The sequence below is a fragment of the Entelurus aequoreus genome, linkage group LG16 (genome assembly GCF_033978785.1).
Source record: "Entelurus aequoreus isolate RoL-2023_Sb linkage group LG16, RoL_Eaeq_v1.1, whole genome shotgun sequence".
Lineage (NCBI taxonomy): Eukaryota > Metazoa > Chordata > Actinopteri > Syngnathiformes > Syngnathidae > Entelurus > Entelurus aequoreus.
Window position 1 is genome coordinate 54,173,833 of NC_084746.1, and position 2,422 is coordinate 54,176,254.

At 41.9% G+C, this 2,422-nt stretch overlaps 1 pseudogene; it reads left to right on the plus strand.

Annotated features, from left to right (window-relative positions):
- The first annotated feature begins 773 nt into the window (after positions 1 to 773).
- LOC133631226 (general transcription factor II-I repeat domain-containing protein 2A-like) lies at positions 774 to 1,650 on the plus strand (annotated as a pseudogene).
- The last annotated feature ends 772 nt before the right edge of the window (positions 1,651 to 2,422 follow it).

The window sequence follows — 2,422 nt, forward strand, 5'->3', positions numbered from 1 at the left end:
ACGGTTATCCCCCAAAATGTCAGCTCACGCTAAAAAAAGAAAAGTTGATGAGGAATGCCGGGTTTCAACAAGACATGGACTGCCAAGTATTTTTTTTACAGAAATGAAAGGTAAAGCCGTGTGCTTAATTTGTGGAACACATGTTGCTGTGTTGAAGGAATATAATTTGAATCGACACTACACAACGAAGCACGGGGAAAAATACCGAATATGGCCGATGGAGAGCGCGCAAGGGAGGCTGATGCGCTGATGGCAAAACGGCAAACCCAACAAGGACTTTTTACCCGATTTCACACCCACAGAGATGCAGCTGTCAGGACAAGTTTCATAATTTCTCCCAAAATCGCCAGAAAAAGTAAGGCGTTTTCTGACGGGGAGTTTATTAAGGAATGTTTATTGGACTCTGCTGCGCTCATATGCCCGGAGAAGAGGGGCGCATTTGAGAATGTGTCACTCTCCCGACGCACTGTAACGAGGCGCGTTGAGGCCATCGCTGGGAATTTGGAGCTTCAGCTGAAGAACAGAACGGCCGACTTTGATTATTTTTCGCTGGCTTTGGATGAAAGCTGTGATGTACGTGACACCGCCAGCTGCTCATCTTTTTACGTGGGATAACTAAGGACTTTCAAAACACGGAGGAGCTTGCAGCCATGCAGTCAATTAAAGGGAGAACCGCAGGTAGTGACTTGTTCACAGAGGCAAATGCGTGTTTGGACATTTTAGGACTGAAATGGGACAAGCTGGCAGGTGTGACAACAGATGGTTGTCCAAATCTGACGGGGAAAAATGTTGGACTTTTAAAGAGGATGCAGGATAAAGTGACTGAAATTAACCCTGTGCAGAAATGGACATTTTTACATTGTATTATACATCAGGAAGTGTTGTGTAAGACAGTGTTAAAAATTAACCATGTTGTTGATGTTTTAAGTAAAACAGTTACTTTATCAGAGCGAAAGCGTTAAATCATAGACAATTTGTTGCACTTTTGGAGGAAAATGAGAGTGAACATAGTGACATAAGCTACCACAGCAACAACGTCAGGTGGCTCAGCCTGGGAAAAGTTCTGAAAAGTATCTGGGACCTTAGAGACCAGATTCAGAATTTCTGTGGGAAAAAAGGACATGACGTCCAGAACTTTCAGATGAAGACTGGGTGGCAGACCTCGGATTCGCTGTGTATGTGACTGCACTCATGAACGAACTGAATGTCAAACTGCAGCGCAAGGGCCTTTTTGTGCATGAGATGTACAGTGCAGTGACGGCTTTCATGAGAAAGTTGCAGCTTCTCTCAAGCCAAGTGAAGGACAACATTCTGACCCACTTGCCAACACTAAAAGAAGCCACAAGATCAGCCGATCACCTCCACAAATACTCAAGCAAGTTAGAAGCACTGCATAGAGAGTTTTCGAGGCAATTTCAAGATTTCCAAAATATTGAGCGTGAAATGCACATGGTTTCTTCTCCCTTCAACTGCAGTGTGGACAATGCACCAAGCGATGTTCAGATGGAGCTCATTGACCTGCAGTCTGACCTACTTCTGGCCGAGCACTTCAGGTCAGTCTCATTGCTGGACTTTTACTCCTCCCTCAAAGAGGAGAACTTTGCACACCTGAGGAGGCATGCTCAGATGATTCTGGTCCTCTTTGTGTGAACAGACATTTTCTGTGATGAAGTTTAACAAATCCAAACACAGATCCTCTATCACTGATGAGCACCTCTCAGCTGTCCTTCGCATAGCCACCTCAGACATTCAGTCAGATTTCAATGCCCTTGTTGAAGCCCAGAACAGACTGGATTATTCACACTGAAGAGGTAAAATGAGGTGGAAAACATAACAAGTTATTGTTTGTTGTATTGTAGTATTTCTATAAACTTGTTAAGTTATTTGTTGTTTTTCCTTGTTTGTGGAACAAAGTTAATGTGTGAACAAGTTAAAAATAAATTGCAGTGATTCAATGATTGTTTTTGTTTTCTTATTTCAATTTCACATAGCCTAATATAAATATTTAAGGATTAAGAGTTTAAATAAAACCATCAAAAGCAATCTGCTTTTGTATAAAGTTAAGTTAGGTTAATGGAATTATTATTATTTATTTTACGGTATATCAAAAATAATATTGAGCAAAATTTAACTGAAATATTGTCGATGTGGCCTCCAGCAGTGCTCGGGTTGCTCATGCGCCCCCGGTAAAAATTAATTGCCCACCCCTGTACTAGAGCATGCCAATGCCGAAGTGTTGCCGAGCGGACCGAACAGAAGCTTTGCCGGAGAGGACTTCTGTTTTTTAAATCAAGTTAAAGGCCTACTGAAACCCACTACTACCGACCACGCAGTCTGATAGTTTATATATCAGTGATGAAATTTTAACATTGCAACACATGCCAATACGGCCGGGTTAACTTATAAAGTGCAATTTTAAATT